The 12,401-nt window shown below is 32.0% G+C and overlaps 2 pseudogenes; one reads left to right on the top strand and one right to left on the bottom strand.

The window, feature by feature from the left end:
• The first annotated feature begins 274 nt into the window (after window positions 1-274).
• LOC125850083 (uncharacterized) lies at window positions 275-6,623 on the top strand (annotated as a pseudogene).
• Window positions 6,624-8,223: 1,600 nt separating this feature from the next.
• LOC125850082 (uncharacterized) lies at window positions 8,224-10,183 on the bottom strand (annotated as a pseudogene).
• Between the last annotated feature and the right edge of the window lie 2,218 nt (window positions 10,184-12,401).

The following is a 12,401-nucleotide window of genomic DNA, read 5'->3' as shown; positions in this document are numbered from 1 at the left end:
CCACTACCAAATCAGTTACCGCTTTTAAAGCAATTTGATTTCCAAACGATTCAACAGTGTCAAAGTTCAAAATAGGTATTCTTCTTCTTCTTCATTTTTCTTTCAAAATCAATTTTTTGTTTCAATCAATTTTGGATTATTTGTCACAATGGATCATCCCTCTTTTAATATTGGGATTTCCCAATTAATAACACCTAACAATGAACAAATTTTTGAATCTGAACATCGAAACATGAATGAACAGAGGTCTAAAAGCTTGCATGCAACGACATTAATGGTGATTCAAACTTCTTCCAAGAGAAAATCGAAAACGAAAGTGGGGTCATCATCTAAAGCAAAGGATGCAAAAACTAAAAAGAAAAGGGGTAGAAAGGTTGCCCCTCCCATTTTACGACCAACACTACCCATGGTATGTCTATCTTTTGCTTTTAATTTTACACATTGTTGAAAAATAAACGTATCTAGTGTATATTGTAATCTGTAGAAACACTGATTGTTTGGGTTTGAGTTTTACTTTTAAATTTGTAGATGAAAGATATGATTATTGAAATAAAGTATCTGTTACTTGTGATTCATATATCTGTTTATCAATTGCTGATNNCCAAGAGAAAATCGAAAACGAAAGTGGGGTCATCATCTAAAGCAAAGGATGCAAAAACTAAAAAGAAATAGGGTAGAAAGGTTGCCCCTCCCATTTTACGACCAACACTACCCATGGTATGTCTATCTTTTGCTTTTAATTTTACACATTGTTGAAAAATAAACGTATCTATTGTATATTGTAATCTGTAGAAACACTGATTGTTTGGGTTTGAGTTTTACTTTTAAATTTGTAGATGAAAGATATGGTTGTTGAAATAAAGTATCTGTTACTTGTGATTCATATATCTGTTATCAATTGATGATATCTTATTGTTGATTTTAAGGTTTCATTGTTGAAATAAAGTATCTGTTACTTGTTGATATTAAAGTTTCATGGTTGAAATAAAGTATCTTTTACTTTAGATTCATATATGTAGATGATAGAAAAATTAGTATTTGTTTTACATTTGTAGATGAAAGACTAGTTTAAGGCAAGTTTTGTGTGCTGCGATTTGTATTTAAGATAGGCAAGTTTTGTAATCTGTAGAAATACTGATTGTTTGGGTTTGAGTTTTACTTTTAAATTTGTAGATGAAAGATATGGTTGTTGAAATAAAGTATCTGTTACTTGTGATTCATATATCTGTTTATCAATTGCTGATATCTAATTATTGATTTTAAGGTTTCATTGTTGAAATAAAGTATTTGTTACTTGTTGATATTAAGGTTTCATGGTTGAAATAACGTATCTTTTACTTGTGATTCATATATGTAGATGATAGAAAAATAAGTATTTGTTTTACATTTGTAGATGAAAGACTAGTTTAAGGCAAGTTTTGTGTGCTGCGATTTGTATTTAAGATAGGCGTTCAATTCGTTGTATGATATAGAGGTTATTTGTTGTACAATGTATCATATTCGTAGATATGCACATCAATGATGCGAAAACAGAATTTAACATATATGTTAGTTAACATTTTGTATCATGTTTAAATAGAAGCCAATGTATATACATAAGTAATATGATCCTGTATTAGTCATGCAATTTTGGCATACTAAGTATAAAATGATCTGAAACATAATATTTTGAATAAATTATGATATTTCCCTTTTAGTTATGTATGCATCATTTATCGATATAGTTATTGATGAACATGATTTATCTTTCTGTAATTGTAGAATATGAAATATGTGATTAAACATATTCCAAAGCAACCTTTAAAGTTTGATCCTACTTACAATTCTAATTTTAAAGAAAACTTAGAATTGTCAATAAAGGATGAAGGTATGAACATGTTTAAGGATACCATATTTGGCCAGTACCTTAATATCCCCAAGTGCCATTACCAAGGACAAATTACCAAATGTTTATATCTTCTAGAGGTTGAGCATGATAATTTAGACAAAGAAATCCATATTCGACATGCTAAAGGAAATGTATTGCAATTTTCTATTAGAGAATTTGCAATTATTACTGGTCTCAAGTGTATCGAAAATGTTAAAGATTTTACATATCCGATTTCAAAAATCAGTAGGCTGGTTCAGCGATACTTTCCTGGTCCAAATTATAACGTAACCAAAGGACGGCTGGTAGATCGTTTTGAGTTAGGTATTTGGGACAGTAGTGATGATGTTCTTCAGATGGCTATATTGTATTTCATTCATACGTTTGTTTTCTCCCAACTCGATGATGCACCAATTCCTATAGAAGATTTCTTTATGGTAGAAAATGGCAGCTATAAACAGTTTCCATGGGGACAACTTGCCTTCACGAAGTTAATGAAATCATTTAGGAAAGAGTACAAACCTGACAAACAAATGTATCAGTTGAATGGATTTTCATACGCACTTAATATTTTGGGTATATGAATGTGCGTCGGCAATGCATAACGAGATAGCTGTTAGAGAAGGAAATGGTATACCAAGAGTATGCAATTGGAAAGTTGTGGGTGCAAGGCCTAAATACGAGATGTTTATTGAAAACATCTTTACTGAGGTAATTAGTATATAGCATCCGTTTTTACTTTATTGTTTTATTTGTGATACATTATTTAAATAGTTCTAACGATGTTTTAATTTTTGTTTCTATAGAATGATTGTTCTAACGTGCAGCCAACTCAAGAGGAACTCGAATCACTTGATTTACCAAATAATAGTCATGTACCTCCAAATCGGCTAGCCATATCAGTTGCTAATTGATATAACGTGAGTTTACGGTATTTCTAATACATTTCACTTACAAGTTGTTTGTGTCTAGGGCCTTTTTATATTAGTTTTTATGTGTTTTTATCATGTTTTGAAGGAAAGGTGTTCAGGCGCGGAAGTTTAGATACAACTGAAGGAAATGCAGAAAAAGGGCATCCACGGAGGTGATCTACGGACCGTAGGTCTATCCACGGTCCGTAGATTATGACCGTAGATCAGCAGGCATGGTATTGAGGACAAATCANATAACGAGATAGCTGTTAGAGAAGGAAATGGTATACCAAGAGTATGCAATTGGAAAGTTGTGGGTGCAAGGCCTAAATACGAGATGTTTATTGAAAACATCTTTACTGAGGTAATTAGTATATAGCATCCGTTTTTACTTTATTGTTTTATTTGTGATACATTATTTAAATAGTTCTAACGATGTTTTAATTTTTGTTTCTATAGAATGATTGTTCTAATGTGCAGCCAACTCAAGAGGAACTCGAATCACTTGATTTACCAAATAATAGTCATGTACCTCTAAATCGGCCAGCCACATCAGTTGCTAATCAGGAAGAGGTGCAACCAGACGATGTTTCTGGTTTTGAAGAGTTTTCATCAAAACCTCCGGAGCAACTGTTAAAGAGATGCACACGTGTTTCTACCACAGGATCCACCCCACCCCCAAGAGAAGAAAGGTTGCACATCCAACAAAGAATAATGTGCCAAAGACAACACCAGACGTGCAAAAGAATCAGCCATTTCAAACTCCGATTTCACAACCCCTAAAGTTTGATAATGTATCTGGTGTTCATCTTAATACAGTTCCCCGAAGAACATCATCGGACAATGCAAGACTCGAGGATCTGGAGGGTCACATTAAGTCTTATGTAAGTAAACATAACTATGTTATTTAAATATTTTCATTGTTATTTATAATCTCACTTACTATGCTTAATTTGAATCCAGGTTGACTAAAAAATTGGAGCTCTTGAGGCGTTAATTATAAAAAATCATTCTGAGTTGATGAAAGCAGTGGCCGCGAAAGATAACAAAAGTGATAAGGTAGTATTTTTATTTTTTAGATTATCTTTTTAGTTTTGTGTTATACTCAATTTTTGCATCATGAAGGACATTGGTGGCATTTCTATGCCACATATAGTGGATGATGTAGTAGTCAAAGGTAATGTTGATTTAGAATCTTCTTCTGATCAATTACTCCAACAACCCATTTCACCTATACACATGGATTTTGCAACTGTTGATCACAATGGTAATGCATCTGATATGGATGTTGAACAACGACTTGTTAATGAAAAAATGTTGCAAAGGTATGCATGATACTTAAATTTGCATATACTTTATAATTCCTTCCTTATATTTTGTTTTACAAACATAGATTGAAGAGCCATTCAATAAGGATTTTGCAACTGTTCATCATGATGTTGATGCAAATGATGTGGAGGTTGAACAACGACATGTTAACGAAGAAAATGTTGCAAAGGTTTGCATATGATACTTGAATTTAATTATACAACTTAATGACTTTCAATCATTAGTTAATTTCATTAAAATTAAATTATTAACAATGTATAATTTACAAATGACTGATACTTTATTAATATTAATTCATATAATGAAATAATCATTGTTTTTTTGTGTATCATTGGTGTACAGTAAACACTTAAATCTCGGTTGATACTATATTTTTTTTTGAATCACTAGTAACAGATACTTTGTAATTGCATCTTAATATATCTGTTTACAAACACAGATTGATGAGACATTCATTAAGGATCAGACTATGGAAGATTCAACAAATGTTATACCCACAATACACCATAGTGATTTTCCGATAGAAGAGTTTGTTCATAATAAGGAAGTGGTAAGTTAAGAGCTTTTGAATTGTTATAATTAATTATTTTTGAAATTAAATCAAAATGCTGTGTAATATTCTGTTTATTAGGAGGATGCAGTACATAAGGTCACACAATTGCACACAAAAGTATTGAGCTATGATAAAGTTGTTGCTGATTCAATTAAACAAGACTCTAAAAGACATGCTTCAAATCCAGTAATTGTTGATACATCTGTCTGATTCTAAATTGTTTAATGTAAATGTCAACAGTTGCGTATAAATTGTACTATTTTCTTATAATTTACTGATATCATGTAGGATTCTTCCAAAGCGGCATCTATTCCATTTGGCACTGAAACAGTCATAGATGCAATTGTCTACAAACTTCCAAACGAGCCAATTAATATCGCACCACTGAGTGTAATCATTCCTCCACAACTAACCAACAGTGAAGATTTTCTATCTAATAGCCAGCTACCCACCCAACTTCCAATCAAGGAATCTGCACACAATCTTGATACAAAGACTTTAGCTCCACGGAACAGAATCCCTTCAAAGATTTTGCAGTCTCCTTATGTGAATACTTTTGGATCCAGTGATAAGAGCAAGGGAAAAATAGACGATGAAATTCGCCCATATACTCCATTTGAAGGATGTGGCATCACCTACCAAGTTTCTTCACTTTTAATGCAAGAGTACTCCCAGTGGATACAAAAGGGACTCCTCAAAACACATGCAAACAAGTAAGTTTTTTTATTAATGTATCTTGTTCGCAAAGTATATTCGAATAAGTAAGCTTTCGTTTTATATTATTTCTATACTATTATTTTGTATTAGCTTATTCTTATGTTGCTATAATCATTCTCATAGGAAACATTCGGATGATAAATATAGAGGCAAAAATGCTCTATTTGGCTTTGATTATATGGATTTTGTTGTCGCATTTCCTTTGGACAAGAACTGGTTTTATACTATGTCACAGCCAAAAAATGTTAGACTGATCAGGTACAATATACAATACAATTATGTATTAGATACACAATTAACATGTGTAACTCAAAAAAACCAGATTACTAATTGTGTTGTATAATTGTTACATGTATCATATACTTTTTATCATATATTGTTGTTTTATGTATTGTGTTCTTTTTTTCTTTAATTTTGCAGCACATAGATGTAATTTTTTACTATATACGCAAGAAGTCAAAACTAAGAAGCATGGATCAATACAGATACACTGCATGCAACTACTTGTTCAATACCTATATAAAAAATGCATACAAAAGGTACTATTGCAGTCCTGCAAATGATACTCTCAGTACACAGCAACACATTGTCCGAGCTGATGTTGTATCTGTATATGAAAGGTCCATCAAAGACGTCATCAATGGTTTTTCTGTCCCTGCTGCTTTACCATGGCATCTAGTAGATAAGGTATATATTCCGATCAACTATGACGAAGAATTTCATTGGGTGTTGGCTGTGGTTGTTTTAAGGAACCGGTTAATCCTACCTAACTACCTTCATGATAGTGGATTCTTTGATAAAACCGACAGAATTGATTGGGCAACATTGGATACATACAAAGACAACAAAACTGGTGAATTGATAGGTCCACAACATCCGTTTGAAGTGGAATTTGCTCGAGGCATTATGCAACAAAAAAGTGATAGCCTGTCAGTATTTAATCCACCCAGCTTTATTTACACATTTCCTTCAATTTATAATGTATCTTCTTTATGTTTTCAGCGACTGCGGAACATATGTAGCTGATTTTGCTGAATTTCTAAGCGATGAAATCAAGGTCCCATCGATTCCTTTTCAAAGTGAATATCTTCGCTTAAGATATGCAACACTATTATGGAAATATGGTATCGACAAGGCCAATGCTGGATATGTTAGCGAGAATGATGATCCTATAAGGCTAAAGGTTGCTTCCATTCTATTGCCAAATGATGAATTGTTTAATGTAGATTTGTTGTTTATTGACTGACTTACCGTAAAGATGTGAAGTTTTACTGTTTTGAAGATACATTAAGTGTTTTGTAGTATTCCTCTCCAGGTCTACATTATATTTCTAAGTAATTAATTATTATATTTTTGAAGAGCAGTTATTTTCACAATTTTTATGTCGCTTCTAAATTAGTTTTCACTGCATTTTAATACCGTACATTAATTTTTCTATATTATAAGTATTATACATGTCAATGCAGATTTTACAACAGTGAATTCGATACAAAATTTCATCAATCATATTAAGTATATGATACAAAAAATAAAGTATCTTAAAATGACATAATTATTGTTCACACAACACTGTACAATTTATATTTTATAAGATTATAAGATGATATTAAATTTTTTTTACTTACATAAATATTAGGTATATGATACATAGGTGCCTAAAACATTTCAAATTGATACAGTTTTATCATTTCATGACAAAGTTTCAAAGATATAAAGTATCATATACATATTTTATACTAAAATCAATCTAATTTTTTAAATATCTTATACTTAATTTCCAGAAAACTATTTTGTGCATGAAAACTCAAATTTCGTCCATAAATATCAAAATTTTATGTATATGATATATAATATTGGTAAAAAATATAAATTATGATACTCTATTATTAGTAGATACAAAATTTAGAAAATAATATTATGTATATGATATATAATTGATTCATATGATACCTTTTTAAAATGTTGTCTCTATTAACTTTGGCACACATCACAGCTATTTGACACTATTAATCGATGTAAAAATTATAAAAAGCACATAGTATACCAATCTAATTTTTATAATAAATTGGCAATCAAATAATGTTGCCAAAACATAACATTATTCATTTATTGCATCATAAAATAGTAACCATTACGAATCTTTTGGGAAGAAAGTACATGTTCTTCTATTGTGACCTTCATGTCCACATTGTCCACAACAGTTCGTGTTTGTGGTAATCTTTTCATCTGGATTTTTCTTCCTCTTTTTTCTTGGCCTTCCAAGCATTTTTTTTGTATCTTGGTGGCAAGACTACTTCTTCCAAAACAGATTATGGAGCTATCCAATCACTTTTGTCTGGCATTGGTTCTATTAGAAGTGCATAAGTGTTTGTTAATGCATCATGTTTATAGTAATCAGAGCAGTAGGGATGTACATCTTTAATATTCTTCTTCTTCAAAATAGTCATTGAATGCGCACAAGGTATCTCGTCATGTTCAAATCTACCACATGAACAAGTTTTTCTTTCAAGACATACAATACAATGTATCTTATCGCACCTTCATACACTGCAAAGATATATTTAAAAGATGCAACTACCTGCAAATGTTTAAAAATTACAGATACATCAAACGAATTTGTAATTGGTATACTTAACAATATAACGAGAAAAAAAGCTAGAATCATAAAAATTGATAATACAAATATGTACCTTCATTTTCACACATTTGGACGCGTTTATAATCAATATTTCTTCAAATCTTCTCCCTAATGTTTCCTTTGTATAAGATGCTATTTCTCAATTTTTGCAATTCCAAGTACCAAATAGAATTCTAACTTCTTCCAGAAAGTCTATAATAGGTAATTGTCATGCATCAACAAGGCAACCATTGGTACATTCCGCTATGTTCGAAGTCATCATCCTCCCCCTGTTCACAGTTGCATGAGATCTAGCCCACCTTTCATACCCAGCATCTTGAAGATACTTCTTAACTCTCCCATCTATTTTTTCCACTTTAGCCATTAATTTTTCAAAATCATCTTTCCGATAAGCCTTTGCCATCGAATAGAAAATATCACTTAGTATGGTTCTGCTTCTCTTGTAGTATGTACACACATTTTTCCAGAGGTGCCATATACATGCGAAATGAGGAATACTTGGATAAACAATACTTACACTCTTCAATATCCTTTCATTTCGATCTGATACAATACACATTTGTTCTCTATCACCAATTACATTTTTAAAGTGTTGGAAGAATCATGTCCATGAACAATCATTTTCCGTGTCTACAATTCCATAAGTTAACGGCAAGATACAACCTTCAGATTGAAACACATACCATTACGATTCTTTATATATGATTGTTCCATTATGTTATATTACTATCTTGAAAAATCAAATTAATAAATAACATGTCATACCTGCCCCATCGAGTGTACTTACCGATACAAATGTCCCTCGATAAGATCCGTTAAGATGTGAAGCATCAACAACAACAACAGGCCTACAGAACTCAAACCCTCTAATCATTGGCCTTAATGATATGAAGAGATACATAAACTTATTTTTTTCCAACTTGTGCATACGTATATATGAATTTGGATACACAATGTTCAGCATATATATGTATTTTGGCATCTGTTTGTATCCGTCTACAGGTTTACCCCTAATCATCTCCAATGCACGTTCTTTTGCACGCCATGCTTGTTGGTAAGAAATTTTAACTCCATATAATGCCCTAACATCTTCAATTATATCGTTTGGAGTATGTTTTCTTTTATGATTCACTAACTTTGGAGCTGTCAAACCACTAAGAAACCCAACAGTAGCTTGAACATTACTTAATACCCTATCCCTCAATGGACATGTATGTTCACTATTGAAGTATCTCACTTTGAATATGTCCGTATTTTTCCTACGGATGCCTTCAATTCCCAACAACAAGCATCTGAATGACATACTAATACGTAGCTGCAATAAAATAACAGTACACCATACATTATTACAAAGACTTTTAGTTAAATTGTAATATGCACACAGTTCAATGACGACTCATATTATATATTTGATATACAAATCAGATAGCACATTCAAAAATCAATTAAACTGTCAAGCAGAAACTCTTATGATACCTAACAACTACAATTGCACCATACACACGTTATTTGTGTATCATGATCAACACGATATCAACTAAATCTTAAAAAATCATCAATTTTATAATATTGAAGTATCACATACCTTTTGCTATCAGATCTCTTAACTCTAAAATTGAAGCTATGCTTAATTTTATATTTGTCCATAACAACCATTAGAGTTGCCTTATCCTTGTACAATTGCTTCACTTTCACATTAGAAATATTTGTATCTGATATATAATTTTCCACCTCCATCTCTGGTATGAAATAAGAATCACAAATTTTCGATTCAACAATGCTTAGAGCCTTTGTGTCCATTTTTCCACCTTCAACACACACAATTGCACCTGTTGTTGCATCAAAATTATGTATATCTTCATCACTTCTATCCGATATATCAATGCATAGTGGATACATACCAAATTCTACCTCATGTTTCTTCACTTCTATGTACAATTTCACCCCCATATCATTCCGAATACACAATGGACATGAATTACCTTCTACAACGTATTTGATCTCCATATTTTTTTTGATTCGTCAATGTTTAATTCTGCTGCAATTGCTGATTTGAGATTAACCAACGAAATATTTTCCCCTACCACTATGCCATCAATTTTGTATTGCTCGTACCTAACATCACTTTCCCATATACATGAATGCCTAAACAAGATGGAAATATTCATTACAAATCTTCACCAAAAAAAAATGTTGGAATTTCCAGAGCTTTTCGTAAAACAAGAAATAAAAATTTCAAAATTTGAATTTCAAAATTTTAGTTCAGTAGTGTTTTAAGATTGAACGATTTGCAGATGCATTAAACGTATGCGTGAATTGTGGCGGTTAATTTTTAAATCCCTTAATTAACGCATAAATCTGTTAAAATCCCTTTTTTAACGTTCTAACCTGATAATTACAGCTTCTTAATTAAAGTATCCGGCCACATATTAAAGTATCCGCAACACAAAAAAAATAAGGGAAATTCGTAATTTATAAAAGAGTAGGGACAGGAAGTAATTTGTTTATTATACTATGTGCTTTATATAATTTTTACTAAACATAATGACTAAATGGGCTTAGGCCCAATAATGACAAAAATACAAATATTCGTATAAAGAGTGGGCCTTTGCCCCAATCTTTTCAATTCTCCTTTGCTTTCGCATTCTTTCAACTTCAAGACCCGTTCGTCGATCTTTATAGCTAGCAGACTCGAGTAAAAAAAAAACAAATGAGCCTTTGCGGTTCTCACGAAATGCAAGAGGAAGATAGGAGTTCCCAGTGAACTCGGACGAATTTCACATGCAAACACAAAATGGGAATCAGTAAGTAAAAATCAAATAAAACAGAATTTATATGCTACCATATTCTAGAATTTTACGTACTACCATATTTTAATATTATCTACCATCATATTTTAATATTTACATACTACCATACTCTAATAGTTATCTACTATCATATTTTAATTAAGGCTGGGCATAAGCACCGAAAAACCAAAATACTGAACCAAATCGAAGAATTTCAGTATTTTGGTTTTCGGTTCGTTATTCGATATGAGTTTTTGTATTTTTCGGTATTTCGGTTTATCAAAATATATTATACTATATTAATTATAAATATAATATAATTATAATATTTATTAATATTATATTAATTAGTAATATTAAATAATAAAAATATAGACAAAATTAGGTCAAACTTCACTTTTCAGCTTTTAGCCTTTTACTTTTCAAACTTCTGACTTTTCAGATTTTTGTTTTCAATCTTTTCTTAGCAATTAGCCGCACATTAGTCACTTTATTTACCCACTTTCCAGTTCCACTTCCCACTTTCGGCGATTGGCCGATCAGCAACAAGCCAACGACGACCGGCCGACTAGCATGTAGCAGGCCAACACGCAAGCGACACCCAGCAGGCAGGCAGCACGCAGCACGCAGCACGCAGCACTGCAGCAGCCGACCAGCAACACGCAGCAGCCACCGGCGACCACCAGCGACCGACCAGCCACCGGACTAACAAAAACCGAACCGAAATAATATAAAATGAATCGAAATAATAAAAACCGAATCGAACCAAATTATTTCGGTTCGGTGTTCGGTACACATGATACAAGAACCAAAAATCAAAAAAACCAAAAAAAATACCGAAACCGAACCGAAATACCGAATGCCCAGCCCTAATTTTAATATTTATCTCCTACTATATTCTAATATTATCTACTATCATATTTCAATATTTATCTACTACCATATTTTAATATTTGTACGATAAAAGATAATGTGCGCCACCAAGGGCCTTAAATCCATACACGAATGACACTTCAATGTCTTTAGACTACTAAAAGCTATGACCTAAATTGAGCAGTCTTAAAATTCCAGTAATTATTAAATCAGTATCTTATTTAGAGTTTCCAAACTACAACGACTAGACTATAATCCACTAGAGATTCCATGGCTTGGGACAATTGTTCATACGAACAACAAGGCAACAATAAGAAGTAAAGAGCAAATATATGCTAGATATAGTGAGTAACAGGGAGTGAATGGGTCAAAACATACTTCTTGATTGGAGTCAACATCACCAAGTGAAAACATTAATTTGATGCAATGACAAATATGAATGAACTAATATTTTCTCCTTTTCGAACTGACAGTAACTCCCGAATAAAATAGAAAGAGACATCTCAGGCTCTCTTATGACTAGACAAACAACAAACCACTTATGTAACACTAAACAAAGCCTAAATATTTAAACATACGCCAATCATTATAATAATATTTGAGGGGCAAGACATAGAAAACATACAATTTTCATATCAGAACAAAAGAAAAGCGACGAGAAACAATACGATGAAGTAGCATGAGAGCACACAATCGATTAAGCAAGTCACATTAGGCAATAAGG

This window comes from Solanum stenotomum, unplaced genomic scaffold, assembly GCF_019186545.1.
Source record: "Solanum stenotomum isolate F172 unplaced genomic scaffold, ASM1918654v1 scaffold13518, whole genome shotgun sequence".
Classification (NCBI taxonomy): domain Eukaryota; kingdom Viridiplantae; phylum Streptophyta; class Magnoliopsida; order Solanales; family Solanaceae; genus Solanum; species Solanum stenotomum.
The sequence above is the reverse complement of the archived record's forward strand: the minus strand, read 5'-3'. Positions and strand labels throughout refer to the sequence as shown.